Source organism: Falco cherrug, chromosome 1 (assembly GCF_023634085.1).
Source record: "Falco cherrug isolate bFalChe1 chromosome 1, bFalChe1.pri, whole genome shotgun sequence".
Classification (NCBI taxonomy): Eukaryota; Metazoa; Chordata; class Aves; order Falconiformes; family Falconidae; genus Falco; species Falco cherrug.
This window is the reverse complement of record NC_073697.1, coordinates 6759369-6782341: the sequence shown is the minus strand read 5'-3', so window position 1 is coordinate 6782341 and position 22973 is coordinate 6759369. Positions and strand designations below refer to the sequence as shown.

Below are 22973 nucleotides of genomic sequence, written 5' to 3'. Positions count from 1 at the left end.
GGCGTGTTGTACATACCTCTACAAATGCACACACTTTTGTTTACCCTAATTTCTGTTATTTGCCATTACTGAAGGTTTTCATGCAGTGACTACAAAATGTCAATCCTGTTTTCTGCTACAAACTTCCATCTTCCGTACTTGTAAGCCAGGGAGAACTCTGTTGCATTTAAAGACTGCTGCTGATTTAAACAGTTTAGGGCTGTGAGTTTCTAGGGAGCTTTAGGACACACTGGTTATGAATGACATTAATACTATCTGAAACGCTTTATATCTATAAATAGTCCATTGAAGACCAATATAATAGAAAGTTATTCTTTGTGTCAATAAGTGAATTGACTTCCCTTGTCCCAGCAGCAGAACTCCATCCAAAGGGCAGTCAGTGGCCCTGTGCCCATTGATTTTAGCAGGAGCGAGGTTTTATCCCATTCCTAGGGCCCATTTATGTAAGTGCTTTGCCTGCATTATTTTTTTCTATCAGAAGGCACATTTCACTGCACCTCTGAGGCTAGCAAAAAAGCCAATGCTCAGTATCCTCCAGTTTGGCATCCTGAAGCATTTTCCTGAGAAGAAAAGTTTCTCATTTCCCGAGCAGCTGTTCCTGTTGTTTCCTTACTGCTGAAACATCTATAGAAACTGCTGGGAGTTTTGGTAAAGGATGTGGGGAACAGGCATCCATGTGGGGAGTCTTGCCTGACACAGTACAAATCCTTCCAAAAGTCTCTGGCTGTTTCTGAAACCTAGAGTCCAGCATGCAGCCCTGATTCGAGACATAGAACAGCTTGATTTTCCCATTTCTGTGTGCTCCTCACCTATTTTGCATGCTTCAGTCCTACTTTTTCATTTGTTGAGACAAATTCTTAAGTTTTCCTGTATAGTTCACTTTTGCATTGCTTGATGACATTCTGAGGTTGGTTTATCTGAAAGGTGGCAGCTTTTAGGCTGGAAATCCAATGCAGTAGGTCAGAGGTAATTATTAAGCAAGCAGTGCTCTTGCTGAGCTGAAATTCAGCTCATGATCCCTTTTTTGTCATATCAAATGTATCTGTGGCCTCTCCCATTTTTATTTTTCCCCTCTCACGTTACATATTTACTTTGCTGTGCTATTTGTTCTTTGGGGATAGCAGATGAGAGATTTCTATGGGTGGCACAGTAGCAAAACAGAGCATGTAAACAAAGCTCAAACCAAATAAACAAAAATACACCCAGTGCTAAGGGCTGTCTAAAGGTAGATGACTAATGACAGGCATTTGTGAGGCTTTTCAAATGCTTGCAACCTATGAACTACCTATCATGAGCAAACCTCTACTCAGTGCACAGTAAGTGGCTTTATTAACTCCTTTTATGCCTTTAATTCAATGTTTTTAAACCCGTGTATGTATCTGGGCCCAAACCTGCACACATGTGTATCTAACTTTATTCATGCAAGTACAGTAAAGCTGACTGCTCCTGTTCTCCTGGTATGTTTTTTTCCTTGCTGACATCTATTGCATCCCACATCAGCCTGCTATCTTTGATCTCTGCATCTTACTATGATGAGCAAAAGCACTAGTGGATACAGAGTAAATAACATCTTTCATAAAGGCCTAATGTCTGAAAGCCTAATGCAATCATTCTTTAAATTGCAACATTAGTATTTTTTTTTTAGTATGCTTTCTTTCCTTATATAGCAAAAAGGCTGGAAATGCCATTTGCTGCTATTTTTCTGAAGTTTTCCAAAGATGCACTGTCGTTCTGCAAGGAGCAATGGAGTGCTAATTGCTCTTCTGCGCTGCTTGGGCTAATTAACTTTTCATTACTTTTTCATTTCTTTGAAACCATTCATCGAATTCAAACTGTATTAAAAAATAAACACAGATCATTGAAAATTGAAAACAAATTTATTCTCAGGGAGCCATAATCATGGTCACAGTTTGACAGAGGAGTATAATCATTGATTTTGATAAGACCATTATTCAGACTTTTGCTTTGTAAGACTATATGGCTGCTCTAGATTTCACTTGGGTTTTCTGGAGCTGGGAGAAGGGCAGAATGCCATTTTCCGTTTACAGTGTTTAGGACTCTTTTTTGGCAGTAGATAATATATCCTAAAACCTCAGTCAAGATTAAGCCAAGACTAAAGAAACCCAGATGAGTTTAAAAGCATTTCTGGATATAATATGCTTGTGCACCGATTTTACTAAACTTTCTTCCTTTCAGCCTTTGTCAATTATGGTTTAGGGAACAGAAACAAGAAATGAGAAATAAAACATAGGAACAAAAAAAAATATTATCATATGGTTTTCTTAATTGAATGTCCAATAAAATAGCTGGATGAATAATTTTCCTGGGTTCTATTCTAATGGGCAATCTTGGTTTCTAGTTACTCATCAGCACTATTTAGCTATTGGACTATCATCCCTAATTTCTTAATTACAATAAGAATAAGAAAAAAAACTCTGGAAACTAAAGAGTGACCGCTTTGCATTCAATCATGTAAGTAACAAAGAAGATTTCTTTAAGTAGCATGCTGCAAATTAAAATTTCTGACAGTAGATTTTATGAATAAGTTAGTAACTGATAAATCTACATTCTGATTAAGTTGAAAAGATCAGAAATCGTCTCAGTGCACAAGCTAAATAAATCTTCATTAAATACATGGGCTGTGTTCTATACCTCTGGGATATAACAGGTGTTTTTAAGTTTGCAATGAAAATACAGCATTAAGGTTACCTTTACTGATTGCAGATTTGTGTATGGCAGTATAGAGGTGTGCAAAAATAGCTCTTGTCTTCCAAGAGAGCACACTGAAGTGTCATTTACTATCCTCAGCTTATCGGTATTTCTTTCCTATTATCTCCAGATCTCAAATCAAGACCTCAGAGCCTCTGTAGCACAGCTCAGCATGATGAGTTCTTCATCACTGAACACTTTTCAAGTGTTATTTCATCCTCTGCTGTATGCATAAGGTCAATCCCGACTGCCAAACTAGCCAGCTGTCTGGAAGAAGGAAATATTCAGTTTCTTTGGCTGCAGCCATGCAGGAGGATAAACTTAAGACTACAACAGAGGTTCATTTTTGCCCCAGAGAAGGAAAGCACACATGAGGCTACCTCACAGCACATCTTTCCCTGCCTCAGGCATTATGTTCCACATGGTGGGTATAACAAAGTATTTTAATATATCATAGATAGGGAAGGTAAACTCTCACCTGTGGAACAATGTGGTGTTACAATTGGTAAATTCGACTTGCTCTCATACATTCATATCTGCTATTTACAATTTATTCCATCTTTAATTTACAAGGCAACCTATCTGCAAAGATACATGTATGTCTTGTACATAAACCTTACCAGGGAATCTCGTGGGATTATTCTTACACAGAAAAGTGGCTGCCCTCTTCCCCCAGTGCTGAGGGCTGTGCTGGATTTGAACCTCATTGTACTGCTGGTACTCTAGCTCTCTTGCTGTGTATTGTAAAATTCTCTTCATTTCATGCATGGATTGCTGTAGAAAGCAGAGATAACATTTCAAGTTCCTTTGTTTAACCCATACAAAATAATTAAAACACATTTTTCATCTTAGCATCCCCTTAGGGTTTAACATATCGTGAGAAACACTTCCTAATGTGAAATGAGCTTCAAGACAAATGGTCCTGGCTTTAGTTTGAAAGTCACCTCTGGAAGGAATGCATTTATTTTCTTATTCATGCCACTCTATTTCTTTTAAAATTCTGACACGTTAAGATAAAATTGTCACATCCAAACCTACTCTTTAAATATAAAACTGTCCACTTTTATACAGGTACAAAAGCCCCTTCAGGGCTAGTCTGCCTTTTTGCAGGCTTCCTTCCTTTGGGAAGAAGTGCCTCAGCCCTCCCACACTGCGCTTTGCTGGCAGAGCTGCGATCCTCCAGGGCAATGACAAATTGTTCTCCCCAGCTTTGTACTTTTCTCTTGGCACATGCCTGAAGGTGAACGCAGAGCTCTTATGGTCTCGTCTGTGTCCCCCAGAAACCACAGCCAGCAGTGGGCATGTCGGGCTTGCCTTCCCTGAGCAAGCTTGCCCAAGGGGTGGCTTGAATAATTTGTCATTTCCACGCTGTCTGGCATCACCGCAATTATCCAACACTTACAAAGAAAGAGGGTACCAGGAAATAAAGCACAAGTAATAATCAGAAATCTCTTTAACACCTAAAAAGATGCAGACTGGCTTTCTAACGCATGGCTGTACTTTACGTCACAAGCATTTTCCCTGGGTTATTATTCATTCTGCCAAGCATTATTCAATGTAAGCAAAAGCATTGCTGCTGAGCCCTGAAAAACGAATGGATGCTCCCCCAAGTCAGGAAAGACAAGGTGTTTCCATGCAAAATGTTACAGCTAGTTAATGAAGCAGCACATTAATTTTGATGTACAACCATAAAGTTCCCCAGAAAGCAATTTTTATCTGTATTATGTTCTCACATCTCAAAGAAACTTAGATTCCAAACAAGGTGTCATTTGCTCTTATAGTATGGAATAGGGCTGTACTTCCCAAAAAACTCAGGAAAGGCCTGTGGTATGTCTTTCAATAAGTTAAACAAGATTCTATTAAATAGATCTCTCTCTCTGACCCAGAGCTCCCACACGTGTGTTTATAAATTTCCCCAGCCAAATTCTTTCATCAGATACATACATATGAGCCCCAGTCATGGCACACTTACATCCATGGAAATGCATCAAACTCCCCAGTTCCCAAAAAGCCCTATAAGACTTCTGTACAGTTATGAGTACAGAAAATTACTCTAATGAGGAATCTACTTAAACTTAATTGTCTCATTTAATTGGATTGTTTAAATTGCTAATCATTTTGTAAGTATTACTTTATAAGGTTTTTTTTAGTGGGTAGTTTGCCCTTTTTGTTGTTGCTGGAGGAATTCAGTAATAATTAACTGACCTAGTGTGTAATTATACTGCTGAAAATAAGCTATGAGACATTTAATAAAAGAAGACTATTAACAGGATTTGAATTTATGACCTTCAAAATATGAAGCAAACACTTTATCCATGAGGTCACACAAGATTTCACTACGGTCTGAGAATTTATGGTCACTAGATTAGCCACAGAAAGACTGTTTTTGCTTTTTGGATGCACTGGGAGCTCACTAAGAAATAGATTAAAATAGTGAGTAATATAGCAGTGGAAAAATGCTAAAGAAAGCTTGTTCCTCTTAAACATCCAGATCTATACCTGTGCCACACACTGTGGAAGTCAAAGCTGATGTTTATTTTGAGTTTAGTGAAAAGAAAGCTAGATCCATACCTCTATATGAACATACAGGTGTTCTGTTTTCAGTATTTTTATTCCTGGTGGCTCAAGTACCAAACGAGCACAGCTGTGGGCATCCTGCCATGGCTTGGAGGAGGCCAAAGCATACGGATATGTCAGTGGTTAGGGTATGCATGACTTAGTGAAAGTTTGCAGTTGTCTATTTGCAGACATTCTTTCATGTTTGGGGAGCTTGCCTACTCTGCTCCTGTGAGTGGTCCAAGGGAGATGGAGATACGTGAACACCAACACTCATAGCAAAGCCAAAGACTTTGGGAATTGCTGTGTACAGTCAGGTAGCAGATGTGACAGCACTCAAAGTTTTGGGACCTGAGAATTTCCCCCTTGGGTTCCTTGTGAAGCACAAGCCTGTAACACCCTTTCCTCAGCTACAATAGATGGTGGTGGCATTTTAAGCTGCAAACTCTGTTGGTGACCGAGTCTTTTTTACGCCCCATGTACAGGACACAGTTCGAGATAAGAAAATTACTAAACACCTTGGCTCTCAGACAGCCAGGCAATTTGTGCCATGTTTTCTTTAGCCTTTAGGACTTAATATGTTTTACTGAATCTCTCACATAGAGTTATAACACCTTTGCTGCGTTTTCTGTGTAATATTTGGTTGTGTGAAACACTGCATTACAAATAGGAGCACTACATTTTTTAAAAGTCAGTGCTCCAGCAGCATCAGTGTAGGGAAAACATGACTGTTGTAGTTTCTGTTTATCAGCAATCCAGGCAGTTTCCTTGCAAGCTATCAGCTACTTTGTGTTTTACAGCACAAAGGGAAGCACGTTCTGTGCAATTGCGATGTTACCTTGCAGGAGCTGAGAAAGAATTGCCATGCTTGTTTCTGAAGTCAAACGGATCCTTCTCCAAACTTGAGGTGATGGCTACTGTCGCTTTGGGGCTTCAAATACTGCTAACTTGTACATTTGTACATTGAGACCACGTAGTTACAGATACATGGTACAAGGAAATAATCTTGCAGCAGATGCCAAAGAAGCTGATGTCTCTGAAAATACTCTAAAGCCAAGTGCAGGCTGGAAATATCCCAATGCTTTCTGCTGGCCAGAGATCTTTTGCAACACCAAGTAGTCAGGATCCCATAGGATGGGGTCTGGTATTTGGGTAGAAAGCTCAGAAAGCAAAGGTGAATGAGGATACATTGCGACTGGCAATAACCGTTCTCAGTGCTTCTCAGGTTTGTTCCCACTCTTCATCCTGTGTACCTAAGCACAATAAAACTGAACGTGCCTAAACATTAAATGAGAAATTTGGGCCAGAGGAATATTTGACTTATTTCTTCCCTATAGAGCAAACAGTGTCTTTAAGACAAATAAAGTGGAGGAACATGTCACCTAAACTCTTTTGAATCATCAGTGATGAGCATGGCATGGTGGTATGGCTGTAAACTGCCAAAGGCTGGCTTGTCTGTCCCCTCAGGGGCACATGGCTCTGGGTGCTGCGATCAGCATCACTTTTCAGAAACTATTTTGAGTGGTGGGCTGGGACAGAGGGACAAAGAATAAATATTCACTAACTAGCTTCAATTAAAAAGAATAGAGACCATGTAATTAGATTTTGATAATATACCTGAGTGATAACTGTTGATTTCTTGCTGATTTACAGGGCAGAAAAGCCTGTGTGCAAACAGGTTTGCAAGCTCTGACTTCTAAAACAAGCAAAACCACTTTTCAGCTTTAAGACAGAGGAATGGTCTGCGCTATCAAATATGGGTCCAGTTCAAGCAAGGTTGATGGCCTCAGGCAAATATTTATTAAAGGGGAAAGAAGTATTTGCAGTGACTTGTTTATTCTAGCTTTTGCTCACACTGATAGGATTTCCTCCTCTGGGTTATCACGCTCAAACCTTCCTTGTGACTAACTTTGTCTTTTGGAAATGTTTCCCGTCCACATCTGACTTTTCCTGCTTTTCAGCAGTAGAAAAACAAGCGGTCCATTTCATGGGTGGGTTATGTGGCTTTCACAGCCTCCAGAGTGGGGCGGGGGGTGGGTGGGTAGTGGAGGGTGGTTGTGGTGGTGGTGCTGGTGGTGCTGGGACAGCCCAGAGCAAAACAAGAATGACTTCTCCAGGAAGGTGCACCACACCAGCAGCTCGTGGCCAATCTGTATTCCCAGAGGACGGTTGTAAATTCAGTAATGTTTGAACTGTCATGCATGCTGAAGATGAAACAGCTAAATACTTTTATCAGTGCCATTTGTCTCCCGAGCTATATCGTGGAACTAATTGCAAAACTACATCAATAAAAAAAGAAGTAATGTGTTTCAGCTTTATTACAGATACATTATTGCCTGTGTAATATGAAAAGGATGCAATAAAAAGTACATTCAGGTTTGGCAACATTTTCTCCATGCAAGTTTTAAAGTAATTTTTAATATACTTGCCACTGGTAAGATAACACTTAATGCTTTTATAGTACTTTCACCTCTGGATCTGAAAGTACTGTGCAAAGGAGGGAAAGTACAATTATTTCTGCAATTATAAGAAGAGATTAAGAGGCAGACAACCTGCAAAACATGCCCAGTAGGATGGTATAAATTAGTGACAGGCTTGGTAGAGATGTTCATTTTTACTGGCTTTTCAATACTACCGAAGATCAGCTAACCTGTGACAATAATAATGATAAATGGAAATGAAAGTGGTTTAGAAATACTCTATCTATATAAATTAAGCATTGCTTTCGTTAAAAGAAATGACTTTTGGCTTTTTCAGAACAGAATTCCTCACATACAGGTGTAGCCTGAGGAGAATGAGTCCCTTTTCTACATACCTTACAAATAACTTAACAGGTTTTCTGTGAGTAGTATGTTCTTCTCAGGTACTAAAATATCAAGGATCTCATTAACCTCCTGTTCTTTTAAGCACAGCCCTTTCAACACAGCACTGTCCTGATGCCAGTTTTCTGTTTCTCCTGGCCAGTGTTCATCACAGAGCAGTGGCAGATATAGTTCCCTGTTCAACAAGGGGGAAAAAAATATTGGGCTGTACATACAGTTTTTGTGTAGCATGTTTTCACCATACTTCATATTATTTTAATTCAAATGTTTATTTTAACAATTGAAAATTTATCCAGTATAAGTTAATGTAGGCAATCTTCTATCTACCCGAACCAGTTCCAAAAATATTAAAATACAATTATAGCCAATCTTCATTTCAAATAAAATTATCATTGTCTTCTTTGCAGGGTTCTTCCTCCTAAACAGAATTCAGAGAATAAGTAATCATAATTTTCTTGGTAAACATTGTTTTACTTTGTTTACTACTAGCAATCCAATTTATTTATTATTTACTTATTTTAATTGCATAAAAAGCAGTTCAGTGTAAGTATGCCAGCAGCATGACCTGCATCCTATCAGAGAATTATTTAAACTAGTTTATTTTCTTCCTCTTACTGGCAAGGGAAAAAATTTTGAGCCTCACCTCGTGCGAAGGCAGTGGTTGCTCACACACTGCTGGTCTAGCACCAGCAGCCACTGCAGGAACTGCTCAGAGAGAAGCCAAGGGTATGAGACACCAGCTGCCATATGTGCCAGAGGGCGTATATTCTGCTGTATATGCTCGTATACACTCATCTGAGTGCATACTCCTATAAGTGAGCAGTCTGACCACATTTTCATAACCACTCTCTTTTATTTTTTTCAGGAGATCTTGTTCTTCTGATTTTAAGAATCAGTATCTAGTATATCAGAAGGAGAATGAGTGTTGCTCAGACACTAAAAATTGTTATTTTTACCTGAGCACTGAGAACCAGTGCAGCATTTCTTTCATGCATAGGGTGGGTTTTCCCCAGATAAGCCAAGATATGGTGCACATATACCATGTCAGTTTGAGTGTTGTGCACAGTCTTGACAATGGACACAGGTGTAAATTCCTCCTTTTATTAGTTCAAGTTATAGCAATTTTCTCTCAGTCATGCTTACACCCTTACAGTGATTGCTTTCCATGAGTATTCAACACTTCAGTTTTCACAAAATCACAAGATGGCCAGGGTTGAAGAGAACATCTGGGGATCATCTACTTCAACCCTCTGCTAAAGCAGGTTCTCCTAGAGCAGGTATTTACTGGAGAATTGTTCATGGAAAATTATGAAAGCCAGGGAGCAGGCTGGAAAACTCTAGGATTAGGCAAGGGAGATCTCGCAGTCGGTGTTTTACACGGGAGACAAGGCAGCAGCTTGGTCCTCACAATTGCTCCTCACTGGAAGAAACAGCAATGGCAGCATACTAGGAATAAGCACTGGTAATGTGGGGTTATTGCAATATTGTGTTATACTGTAATTTCCTTTCTAATATTTATATGTGGTGTCTCCCCTGGCTTCCAGGGTGATTTCACAACTGACATTTTCAAACCTTAGAGGGAAGGTAGACCCTGGATTATAAACTACAGCTCATCCATCAAAGACAATCTCAGCTAGTCTCTTAACTGACAGCATAGAAAGAACCAGAATGTAATAAAGGGCTTTGTAAATAGCATTATTATGAGTAACGTTTTCTATCCAATCATGAAAATTGAGTTTACAAGCAGTCTAGCCAGATGGTCTGCTTTAGGTGAGCAGTTGAGCTTTTAGTGGTGATAGAAAAGAGCACTCTGGTGTTAGCCAGGAGCTACAGGACAGAGGGCAAAGGCTATTAAGTTTCAGGGACCCTTTGTCTGAACTGAAGTTCATTCTACACAGACTATATCTTGCAATGAAAACTGAACTTTCCACATACCATTCTATTTTAAAATGCATATAAAAATGATTGAACAATCCCAGTAGGCAACAGGAAGATACCATGCTTTGAAATACGTGTTCCCTTACTCTTTCATTCTAGCCTTCACACAATTGCCTGTCCTCACCTGAGCTATTAGAGGCAAAGTTTCGTCATGCCAAAGTATCCCAAATACATCATTGCTATGCTGAAGCGGGAAATACATGCCAGGTGACCTCTTTGACTGTAGTGCCCCTCCGTATGTTACCTCTGGCGTCCTTACACCAGCACAGCTCCACCAGACACCCACCATTCCTCACCCCTGAGCTGGCTTCATTTCTCCACCATCAACATAACAAACCCAATTTTTAGGGAAAAGAAATGATAATATTTTCTTACACTGTGGGCAGCTTACAGGTTTAACAAACTTTTTTCAATACTGGGAAGAAAAACTTAGGCCTATCTGTGGCTCATCAAAAAGTTAGACTTGATGCTGTGATTTGTGTTTTAGTAATCTGCAGGGGATATAAACTCTCTACAAATGAGAATGTAGTGGACAAAAATGGTCTCAATTTTGTAATTTGGATGTGCAGTTTTAAGACAAAGAAAGAGAAGACGAAGAAGGTTATTGAATGCATCATACAGATCCAACAACGTTCATGTGTGTTGAAGTGTTACTTGCTTGTTAGCATGTTTTGAACAGATGCCCCTTCCAGTAAATAAACAGGGAACAATGACATTGTTCCCAGCTGCTTGCCCAGTGCCAGAGACCTGCAGGGGCTCCAGGCGTGGGAGTCTAGGCCAGGGCTAGTCTTGCTTCTTGGCAACCTCTTTCCATTTAATCCCACTGATTTCAGCTTTAATCCTGAGGTATCGTTCCCATTTCAGCATTGTTTAGAGATAAGAGGGACAGGAGGATTCTTTCTTGAGCTGATTTAATCTAAACACAGAGAGCTCAAGGCTGTCCAGACCTATAAAAGGAAATAAATAAACTCCTTTGAAGATCAGAATTGTAACAAGAACAGTTTTGTTTGGGCTTTATTTAGCTTCAAGGAAATGAAATTCATGTTGCAGGAGCTAGTTGTGCTATGTGCGTGTTTGTTCTTAATTAACTAGAAAAACTGCATGTGCAATGCAGAAAAGAAAATCTTGGCACTACTAAGGCTCTGTTCCCCATGTAATTTGTTTTGGTTTATTTCTCAGTAGCATTTATAAGGTTATGTTCACAGAATGAAGTACCAAACCAAGTTTAAAAAAAATAATTAAAGAGTATAAAAAAAAAAATTATCATATGGTTATGTAAATATCCATGCAGCTATATAAAGGATACAAAACCTAAAAAAACATGAGTATGTGAAAAATCTAATAGAAGATATGCAACAAGCTTGGGGATAAGCCTTTGAAATGAAGTTGATTTATTCACTAGAAGATGTTAGTTCAGGAAGGGAAATAAGTATTTTTGTTTCCAGTGTTTAAGGAAAAAGAAATCTTTGCCACCTTTCCCATGATAACTAAACTGCAGTAGTAACACAGCACAGAGAAATCCCCTGCAAGAAGGGATGGGGCAGATCCTAATTTTTCTCACAGTCATCGTGCCTCTAAAGCAATCCTACCAGCTGAGCATCTTCCCCACCATGTAGATATACTCCAAATAATGCCTGAACTTCTTGTACTTGTATTTTAGGGACTATTGACTTAGGAAGAAGCTGAAGAAAACACATAGTTTTGCTTTTGTAGCTGTGTGGAACAGTGTACATAATTTTCCTCTATAGCAAGTGTGCCTTGCAAGGCAGGTGATCAAAGCAGCTGGCCATTGCTACCAGCAATACCTGGGAGTTTCTGTAGCAGCAAAGGAATGACTGCAGAGGAGACATGAGGAATGCCGTGGAGTCACAGGTCAAGCTTTAATGGCTAGCAGAGCCCAGAGTGGGATTCCTGCAATTCCTCCTTCGTGATGATTCTCTCTGATAAAAAGGCATGGAGTGGGCTTGCTCACAGTGATGCCAGGCAACCTTTTTAAAGTTAAATCTTAAAAATGATAGACAGACTTGCAAATCAATGTGCATTAATCAGGGGAAGGAAGATGTGGTCAATTCAGAGCATATAAAAGCCACACGGAAGGTCAGTGCAAAGCCTTGCATTATATACATATACAGTAACAAAAATAATTAAGTATCCCCAAACTGTGATTTTGTCATAATTATACTACTAGCACAGTAATTTCATTAAATAAACCCCCTTGGTGTTAAAATACATACTATGTTGCAGTCTCCTTGAATAATAAGAAGAAATAACTGTTCATTATTCATTTAAATAATCTTTTCAGGCCATTTGGTTCTGAAATAGCAAGCCTGAATGTTGAAACAAAGCATTAAATGTTAAAACACAGTCAGGTGGACAGATCAAAATATAAAGACTGGGAACAACTGCATCTCAAAATCCCAATCCAAGGTGTTTCACACAAAATTTTGTTACAAGCATGAAAGGTAACTACTGATTTATGCGGAATTAAGAACTGCTTGTCAGTCAGGTTAATGTTTTAACAATCTACCATTTTATTACTCATCTAGTCCAAACGCTAGGCCAGCACAGCACAGGTGGCCTCTGAAGAGTCATGGCAAAACCTTGTGATCTGGACTACAAATGCCGAAAGGTATCTCTAGGAGGTATGATTTACAGCTTTTAAAAATTTTAAACATTTGTAAATATTTTTTTTCCTTTCAAAAAATCATACTTAGTTTGTGATTAAAAAAAAAAAAAAAAAAAAAAAAGAGGTATTTGAGGATTTGATTTCTAAATCATGGCTAAGAAAATATTCTGAAAAGTTTGGAGTGACTGTATCCCCAGATCCCTGCACCACTGACAGATAAATAAGTAAATAAAATAAAAGGTGACATTGGCTCTCTATTTCCCAGCTTAGCAGGCAGTTGAGTACAATTCTCAAAGAATTGGTCTCCTAAGAAAATAACTCAGCGTTCTAGTGTGGATCAGGCAGAGAGACTAAATTAAAATGGACCTTCTCCATTTTACCACTTCATATGGTACCCTAATTTGTAGTGGGTTTGAAGGTTAAAACCAAAACAAAAAGTAACTTCTTTTAGTATCTTAACACACAGATGCCATCCCCAATGAGTATATTTTCTTACTTATGGCTTTTGGAAAAATGGTCTAAAGCGTGTGATGTGCTGCTGTTGGGCTTGGGGTGGTTATTTTATTGTAAGTGTTCTTCACAGTAAGTGGTAAAGACATTTCTGATACTCAGACTTGACTTTTGCCAAGAGATCTAATATTTTGCTTGATTATTCTCCTCTAAGGAAAAGATATCTTGGAAAAAGCCTTCAGTACCACACTAAATATAACCTTGAGGAGTCATCTGGATACTGAAGGAATCCCTAAGTGAGATGTTATACCTCCCGTTGGTGTGGACCCATGGATAGGTCCTTGATGGATCGTATAATGTGGAACAGTCATTGTGTATGGTCCTTCAGTATTGATGGAAACATGCTGAGAAACGAGAGGGCACATGTACAATGAACAGTGTCCTTGAGAAAGCTGGAAGACAAGGAGGATGGGTTTGTCTGCTAAGAAGTTTTTATATGATGGTGAGTCTACAGAAAAATTATTCCTCTCACATATTTATGTATGTAAAAGCACAGCCAGCCATAAATGGGAAGCTGCATTTTAGTATCAAATTTGTGCTGGAATAGATGGGCTGAATATAGTATAGTGACTACTTTTATTCAGCAACTGAAATGTTTGTACTTCCCAGAAATAAAAATTCTAATGGCAAGATGCAGCCACTTTGTCTTGTTTTTTCCAGTTGCCAGTGGGAAGAATAGTACTACATAACAGATGGCAATACTTCAATAATTTTGGTTTTTTTCAATAAAATCGTTTAAAATTCATAGTGTGTAGTACATTGAGGTAGGTACTGTCAGCAACTCAGAAGTGACAAACTTCATGCATGACTCTAACCCATTTGACAGCATTCAATGGGATCAAAAGCAGCTGGGGTAGAGAGAAAAGTGGGTTTTGTTGTTCTTTGTTAAAAAACCTGCTTGGTAAAGTCTTACTCATTAGAAATTGATGGTAGTTTTCAGTAATTCTTAAGTCAAGGCATCAGTGATGGCCAAAAACCCCATAGACAAATGCAGCCAAGCAGCAACCGAATAGCACTTTGAAGACATTTTCTTACAGACTCTCTTGGGCTATGAACACTGCCAAGGCCAGTGGAAACAAAAGCAGGAAAAAAACCCCCCATGATTCAGACAGAGCCTGGTGGCTACATGTCTCCCTGCTTATGTGGCCCATAGATGCCCCCTTTATCTTTCACTAACAGGAGCATTGAGATGCAAAGTACTAGACCAGCACACAAAAAAACAAATAAAATAAAAACCTCATGCAGCAAATAAATGAGTGCAATGGGTAATTTTTACAGACCTCTGAAAGGTTTTAGAAATGTAGGTTTAATGTAGTTTTTAAATGTCGGCTGTGTAGAAAGCTGATGAAAAAAACCATAGTACATCCATTAAATACTAGATCAGTTTCAGTTCAGCTTCCCCCAGCACCAACAGGACTGTGGAAATCCCTCACCCCAAACAAGCCAAAAACTGAGGACAACAATAAACAGAAGGAAATTGGAAATTGGGATTCAGTCCCAGAAAGAAAACATCTACATTTGAGAAGGAAAAAAAAATAAAATTGCACAGAAATGTTTGACACAACCGACTTAGGATGTAAATTTGGCAGCAAGCATAAGCAGAACATACCATGCAAAGAATGAGAATGACTCAGGTGAAATCAAGCTAACTGCAGTGACAAAAAGAAAAGGAGCAAGAGCTTTGTCCAAGCAACCCAGTCATGTGTAGAGAATACTACCACGCACATATTAAAGGGGAGTTTTAATCTCCCAATCAATGACTTGGTAAGATTATTCCCTATTCTACCCTGAATTCCAGATGTGTCTTGTAATTGGGGTCTTTTTGCAAGTTGAAGCAGAGAGCCCTCTGTCCTGCCTGCCTCGCATGTGGACACCACCGCAGCCGGGCTCTGCGAGCGTTGACTCAGCAGCTGCCTGCTTTCCAGGTGCTCAGGAAAGGGTGGAAAAATCCGACCCCTGAAGTGGCATGTGAAATGATAACCTTAAACGTTAAAACCCCTGCTCCTCGCTCCCACCTCCTCTGCTGCTGCATTCACGGCCCATTACTGAACTCTTCAGCGGAAAGCAAAGCAAACCTTGCAGGTCAAATGAATGTGTATTTGAGCCTTGTGGTTTTTATCCATGGTACCTCAGATACATGTGTCAAGAGATACGGGAGCAAAGCCAGGGATTTCAGTGGCATGTAGCAATGGAACAGAAAAAAAAAACAAATTGCAGCTCCTATCAACAGCTTTCATCTTCTGCAACTGTTTGAGGAAATAGCTGGCTTCAAAACAAATTAGTGGAGGTTTAGAGGGCTGCATTTCAATTAATCTCAGGGGGAAATAGGAGGATGGGAGGAGGGGCCCCTTTCATTATACTTTGGACAAAAAAAAAGAAACAAGCCGTGAATTTGCTATACTCTGAGGTTAACATAGGTGCAAGAGGAATATGAAGGTTGAACCCATTATGGTTTGAAATGCTATCTCCTTTGAAGTGGGCTTCACCTAGGGTTTTGTGCTAAGAGACTGCTGGCAGATGAGGAAAGTTGTTGGTCACTGCCACAAAAATTTATGGTGGAAGGAGAGGATGGGAGTGTTTGAGACACTCAATTGAAAATAAAAATAACATAAAATTTGAAATGAATTGAAGCCAATGTAAAGAAAGATCTGGAAAGCGAGACGCTAGAGAAAGAAGACTAGAATTAAATCACGGACATGGTATTCATTTGTGAAGACCAAAAGTCACATACCTCAGAAATGCAAATGATATTGCTTTAATTAAGCAACTGAAATTACACAGTGGAGGGGAAGCAAAGCTGTTTCTTTAAGATATATTTTGGATCAATTGATCAAGCAATGCACACATTGTGCTCTCATTTTCAGGAAAGACTGGGCATCAGAAAACAAAACAAATGAAAGACTTAACTATACTACTCATTACCCTTGCTGGAGAATTTACAACCAAAGTAGTAGCATTTTACAGCAGTGCGAAAATGTTATTATCCACAGTATTTGTCACAGTGGGAAACCCTTTTAAGTGGTCTGTCTTCCCCCTTGTTTTTTAATTATAGGGTAGCGTATGAACTTTGCCATCCTATTAACTGTCATCTTTTGCTATAAAGGCAAGTGACATTACTTAGAATTCAAAGTCCTGTTTGAAGGAGAGTATTCTCCTTGGCTTGAAAAAAATGTATCCAGAGCACTTCCAAAGTGCAGTTTTGTATGAAATAATTCCCCACAGCTGTGCCAGGACAGCTGGCGCCGAGCAGCTGGCTGCCATCAGAAGATCAGCTGCAGGGGCAGAGATGCTGTCAACCCCAGAAGCATTTGCCTGTCAGAGGCAAGCCCCGGCTGGGCCATGGGTCAATTCTCACATGGTGCATCTGCACGGAGGTCAACCAGCCAGGATGGCCAAAGGTCTGTGCCCTGGGACAAGCCAAGGAAGAGTGGTACCCTGGCAGGGGCCTGGGTTAATGTCCAAATACATCCCTTTTATGTGCTGCACCATTGGTTTGAGCATCCTGTCTGCAGTACAGGGGAAAACAAAAGTAGCTGCCTTCAGACGGATTAAAAACAAGACCAGTGAGGAGATGTTGCTGAAATCAGCTGTTGAAAGCAGAGCTAACACTGAACCAAACCTCCTCACCCTATGAATTGGGAGGACAGGCAGGTATGGTAGCAGCAGGGGCACCAGGCTCTGCCTTATAAAAATGGACCTCAACTCTTGACCGGGTGGACATTAGCTCTCAACCAGAGCACTGTTTCAGGCCTGCTGCTGTTTGAAGACAGATATAGCCATGCTGGGTCATCTTGTCAACCAGCTTTGCCATGTTCAGAGGTGTTCTCTTCTTGCTGAAGGCCAAGAGTATTGGTGGAGCCACGTGAGAGACTTTCCAAGCTGACACCTCTTGCCACCACTTGGCAAGCTGGCTTTAGTCTCCAGGATGTTGATTTTTAACAACCACTATGTTCTTTTGTATGGCAGGACAAAATATTCAGAGAATCACATTTTTGTTTCTTTAGGAAGCTTTTTTTTGTCTTTTAGTGTGTTTAGTGCTTTAAAACTTTGAGGGATTTTATTCTTTGGTGTAAATCCATTCAAATCAGAGGAGCAGGAGTAATAATAATGAGTAGGTTTGATAGCAGAAGAAACACTATTGCTAAGAAGATATACGCCTCACGAGAAGTCTTCTAAGATGAGGAAGGCAGCTTAAGCTTTTGGAGCTAGTAAGTGCTATCATAGAATCATAAAGCGGTTTGGGTTGGAAAGGACCTTAAAGACCATCTAGTTCCAACCTCCTGCCATGGGCAGGGACACCTCCCACCAGACCAGGTTGCTCCCAGCCCCATCCAGCCTGGCCTTGGGCACTGCCAGGGATGGGGCACCCACAGCTGCTCTGGGCAGCCTGGGCCAGTGCCTCACCACCCTCACAGCAAAGAATTTCTTCCCAGTATCTAATCTAAATCCGCCCTCTTTCAGCTTGAAGCCATTCCCCCTTGTCCTGTCGCCACAGGCCCCTGCCAAAAGCCCCCTCCAGCTCTCCTGTAGGCCCTTTAGGCACCGGCAGGCCGCTGTAAGGCCTCCCCGGAGCCCTCTCTTGTCCGGGCTGAACAGCCCCAGCTCCCTCCCTGTGCTCATCGGAGGGGGCTCCAGCCCCTGGTCACCTTCCCGGCCCCCTCTGGACTCGCCGCAACAGGTCCATGTCCTTCTTATGGTGGGGGCTATCCCACCAGCTGTCCCACCATGGCTATGCTCAGTATCATGCAGGTATCAAATGGCACAGCAGCTATCGTACGTCCTCACCTCTAGCACTGAAAACCTGGTTATGACTTCTATCTGCTTTTCAGCAGAGGTTTTTATTTATAACTCTAAAGAAGTGGGTAATGTGAAGCAGATGGCACCACGGCCACTGGGAGGGTGCGGTGGGATGGGAGCAGAGCCCTCTGCCTGAACAGGGCACGGGACCCTGCTCAGGCCTTGCCCGACCCTGAGGACACGACACTGCTTGTCTCCATGGAACAGGACATACCCCTGTTTGCCTTGCGGCCTTGTGCACGTGGGTGAGTGTACCTCAGGTGAGGCACTGGGTGTTTGATTTTCTTTGAATTCCAAATCAAGAGAGATGAAATAAAAAAATAAAAAGAAAGATCAACTTACAGGCACTTGTGGCTGTTATTTGAAGCCTCATCACCCTTTTTCTTCTATTTGTACCATCAGAAGTAGCAGAAAAAGCAGCTGCTCCCTGTTGTATTTCATGATGTGTAAAAATCTGGCTGTCCTGAAATCAAGCAGAATGAATTTCTTGTCAGTGTGAACTTGTTAGGCCAATGCAATCTTCTGAAGGTAAATGAATCTACTCAGAGCTTTCACACACATAGATTGCATATGGACAGCTTTCTCATATATAAATCTATATCACATCACAGATTATAATGTGACAGAAACATCGACTAATCAGCTACATAAAACAAGAGACTGTTTCTTGAACATTTGAAATGAGAAAAATGATTGAGTTAAAAGAGACTGGGAATAAAGTTTTTGCATTTTAACCTTTTTTCTCTGAGCCTTTAAGATCATCTCTTTGCTGCAACAACTAGCTCTGTTGTTCTGCATGTATTTCCTAAAGAACTACACAGCATTTCAGGTCCATGAATCAATCCTTAAGTAATACAGTAATAAAAATAAATAGTAATTTTAAAGATAGAGGTGGTACTTTATGTTTAGATGAAGAGCCAGGAATTTGGAGACTTTCCTTAGGTTAAAGTTCCATATTACTCTGCAAGCAGTGGGCTACGTGGGCAGCTCTATTTTTTTCTTTCTTTTTTTTTTTTTTTTCCCTCCCCCTCTTCTTGTTGGACTACACTTCTCACAAACGTTTACAAAAGTGAACTGGAATTTGAGATCAAGTGTTACGAACCTGGAAGACCACATAGTCAAATGCACCAGTATTGCTCAATACATCTACCCAAGAAAGCTTTTCCATTTTTATTTTCTTCTCTTTTTCTCCCCAGCAACCAAGGTACGGATCCCTTAAAGGGACTTGAAGTGACTGTGCCTTGTTTGATGAAAGGCACTGCAAATTTAGAAAGAGGGGATCTATCTCAATATAAGAGATAAACAAAAGGTGAGACTGAGTAAGGAAGTCTACCAAATGGATCCCCTGAAATGACTGCTCTAAACTCAATGGGTGTTCAGGGTTAGTAAAATGCTTTTCCAGGCAGGCTTTGTTACTTTTTCTTAATCTGCATATGCCTTTTGACTTTGATAGAAGTGTCTGTACGTAGCAAAGCCATTGCAGAGTGTCCTATTTGCTTGCCTTGTCAGAGAGCCCCCAAATGGGAAGCAGTGGGCTTCCCAGTTTAGTGAGACCTAGGATTAGGTAATTTCCACAAGCAGAACCAGTTTTTGGGACTCAGAAATTGGCATGTGGGATCTTTTATATTGTAGAGAAGAAGGAGGGCAATAAGGAACCAGCCTCTGTGGTGTGTGCTGGCAGTCTGTACCCCCAGCTGCAGCTTCTTGACTCAGCTCTGTGTTACAGCTGTGGGCACAGAGGCTGGAGTCAGTGCAGTCTGAGATGGAAACAGCCGAAGATGGTGGCTCTTCTAAGTGAATTTTGAGACACTTCCCACTTTGCAGGAATATGAACAGATGAACATGTAATTCCCAAATGAATGCAAAAGTGCAGTTTCTGTCTTTCTTGATACTCCATCCCTGATCCCCAAAACTACTTTGCTGCTTGGCAGGGAAGCTGTGCTGACTAAAGAGGTTTTGTATGACCGCAAAACCACTTCAAAGTTCGAGAAAGAAGAAAGACTGTGTACCTAGCTGACAAAGTTCCTGTAATGCAGGGTTTGCATCCTGTGTATCCAGCCGGGGGTTAGTGACTCAGGCAGGGCTAGCCGTACCAACTGCAGCAGCTGAGAAAGGAATCGCCACCAGCAGCCAACCCACAAAGGGCTGCCACAGACATCAGCCCACTCCTCTGCCAGGTAAATAATATTCCCCTGGATAAAGATGTGTGGGGTTTTCTTTGAGATAAAAAGTTCAGATTCACACAGTAGAGAGCAAGGCTGAGCTGAAGAGCAGGTAGTGGTGACAGCAAGCCGGTACCCAGGTGGCATCATGCAGAGGCACCATGTAGCCCACAAGGGTCTCGGGCTCCCTTTAGGAGAGCTGGGCATGGAGAGAAGGGTCTGCCCCTAGGGGCCCGGCTCCCGGAGAGATGTAGCAGGGCTGTAAGAAATTCTGTCTTTGCTCAGGTGCCTCTTTCCCTCTTTGCTTTTCCCACGCAGGTCCCCTATGCTGCAACAGGGCACCTGGTGTAGAAATTCACTGTAACAGAGAAACAGTGGCAGGAACTCCAAACAGGGGCTTCTGCCTGTATTTGCAGTTTAATTACAGTGCACACTAAAGGACAAAAAATATATGGACGTTCCCAACGACCTCATAAGATTTGTACTAACAATGGGCTAATTTGGACAGCCATGTGTAAACATCTGAAAGCTATGTAGAAGCTGCGTATCCTGGCTATTCTCTAGGAAACAAAACACAGGCCTTCCCAGGCAATTATAAATGTTTATAGCAGCCTTTGGTGATAGACCTCAAATTACCTTTGCCAGGGTAAGCATTATTACCTCTATTTACACGGAGAAAGCAAGGCACACAGGGACAAAACTACTCCCTCCAGTCACAGAGCTGTGGCCAGAAATGAGAATATGAACTAGTTCTTGGCATTCCAGAGCCCTGCCTTCTGATTCTTGTCTCTCCAGATTAAGATCTGAGGTCAGGCATATCTTTATTATGCAAACATTTTTTTTTCCTCTTGGAGGAAACACAGATCAGGATTATGGATTTGGGTCAAGAGCCTTAATGCAGAGGTAATTTCTACCAAGGTATGAAAGGCATCGTTGTGAAATGCTTAAACATCAACGTACGTGTTCTGTGCCTAGTATCAGCATACAGCAGCGAGGGACTGAACTATCAAGCAGCAGAACAGAAAGCCTCACCTTGGCATCGCACCACAGCCACATAGCACAGCTACCTTCCTTCTGTCCCTACAGGCTGTGCCTGAAATAAGGACAGGGTTTCAAACGCAAAAAACCACAAGCAGTGCCTTCAGAGGGACTGGATGATGTCAATGAGGTTATGAAAAGCCTTATCTTGCCTTTCTTAGAGGAAGTGGCATATGGGCTTTTGCTGGTTTTGACTTGCTCTAGTTTGGCATGTAGGAGTGCCTGCTGCATTAAAAACAACATAATTTTTTGTGGGAAAAGTGCAATTATTCAAAATAAAGAAGTGATTTTATGACATTCCTGTACCTCACTTCGTGTGCTACTTACCAGCTGCCCACTTCAAACAGAGCCCTTGGCAGAACTAGGTCTTCCAGGAGAATCTCAGCCATAACTTTCCCCAAAATTTTCTTCTTTGATACATGACCTTTTCCTTGCCCTAGTTGTTTTCAGTATTTTGGATAGCAGTTTGTCCCCTGCTGCCATCATGCAGTTGAGCTTTTGCGGGCTTATGTCTGCAAGTTTTTGCTATTTACTTGGAAAATCTTAGTTGTTCAACTTTCCATTCACCTCAGCCTCCAAGTAATACTTGACAGCAACTGCAAGCAAATGAACTAATTTGTCACAATCAGCGTAACTCTGTCACTTGCACTTGTCCACCTGTATGGAACAAACTGTGGATTGAATGTCTGAAGTTCAGGAGTGAAGTGACTGAACTGAGGACACCTGGAATATAAACCATACCATATTCCTATAGATGCAGAATAGATACTGTGGTAGCTCTAGGGAAAAAATGTTTGCTTTGTTCTTTTCAGGGTAATGTGTAATTGTGGCTGGCATTTCCCTCCAGGTTTTCACTAAGATCAGTGTTTGCAGCTCCATTTATGTAATATTTTCTAGGTCAGTTTTTACTTCTGCCTCTGCACCAAATTTTTTGATCTGTTTGCTTGAGCCTAAAGAAACCCAGCTCATACGGTATTCTGAAAAAAGTCACATAAGCCAAAGTACTACTAAAAGAACCTGCATTTTGTGGCCATCTTACTTAAAGTTATGCAGTTATAGTCAGTAAATGTACTGAGATGAGAGAGAAATAGCTTCTTCTCAGTGTGTAAGGTGTTTTTTCCAAAGGCAGGAACAGTCCGTCTGGTACTTTGTACTTCTCAGTATTGGAGCTCTGCTAATATGCTCTGCTTAAAAAGTTTCTTGTATTCAGATATATTATCACTTACAGCTAATGTCACAGACGATTATGGGGGTTTTTCATCATCTCAGGATTTATGTTTTGACTCTAAGATGAGAAAAGAGGATTTGGTTTACAGTCTGTATATCTTTCCCTAGGTAGCTGATTAGAAAAGAAAGGATCCAACAGTAAGTGTATAGCAATGTCTTCAAAAGCTTAGGAGTACAAAAATGCTGTGACACAATGAAATGTGGTGGCAAGGGCTATCCAGAAAGTCAATCTATTCTAGAGTAATGCAAAATGGAAGCAGAAACATCACCAATGAGAAGCAGAGAAAGTGCCATAGGTTCTGCTAGAAAATGATAAGATTTTTTTTCCAGGAAATCTCAGTTTCATTAAAATAAATTTTTAGCGTAGTTTATCTACTGGACATGTGCATGCATCCCTTCCTTGCCAATAAAATCAGTATCTCATGGGACTTTGTCTTCTCCTATATGTTGTTTTCTCAGTTGTAAAATCAAGGCTGTTCCAAATTGGAGAGTTATGATAAAATGGATGGTAATTATACAGCACTGGAGAATAATCAGCAAGTAGACTCTCCTGTAGGGCATTTTGTTATTGTTTGATAGAAATCCTGT

General features: G+C 40.7%; 1 long non-coding RNA gene across 2 annotated transcripts; it reads left to right on the top strand.

Annotated features, from left to right (window-relative positions):
- Positions 1 to 1108: 1108 nt before the first annotated feature.
- Positions 1109 to 7286, top strand: LOC114015269 (uncharacterized). Of its 2 annotated transcripts, XR_003559104.2 has the most exons (3): positions 1122 to 1316; positions 2840 to 3133; positions 6919 to 7286. It is a non-coding gene; the product is annotated as an uncharacterized LOC114015269 (long non-coding RNA). The 2 variants fall into 2 exon arrangements; XR_008730694.1 differs by lacking the exon at positions 6919 to 7286 and having other exon boundaries at positions 1109 to 1316; positions 2840 to 6577.
- Positions 7287 to 22973: the final 15687 nt, after the last annotated feature.